This window comes from Capsella rubella, unplaced genomic scaffold, assembly GCF_000375325.1.
Source record: "Capsella rubella cultivar Monte Gargano unplaced genomic scaffold, Caprub1_0 scaffold_8, whole genome shotgun sequence".
Lineage (NCBI taxonomy): Eukaryota > Viridiplantae > Streptophyta > Magnoliopsida > Brassicales > Brassicaceae > Capsella > Capsella rubella.
The window spans coordinates 8339550-8339789 of NW_006238916.1; positions in this window are offsets into that span (position 1 = coordinate 8339550).

The following is a 240-nucleotide window of genomic DNA, read 5'->3' on the forward strand; positions in this document are numbered from 1 at the left end:
GTACATAACAGTGAAGCTCCAAGCTACCGTAATCGAAAAGGAGTAATATCTCAAAATGTATTGGCTGTTTGCAATTTTGATATGGAATTCATATATGTTCTGAGTGGTTGGGAGGGATCCGCACACGATTCAAAAGTATTATATGATGCTTTAACAAGAAGGACTAACAGATTTGTGGTTCCACAAGGTACTTTTGTATATTATATAATAAGCTAATAATTTTATATATTATATGATAAC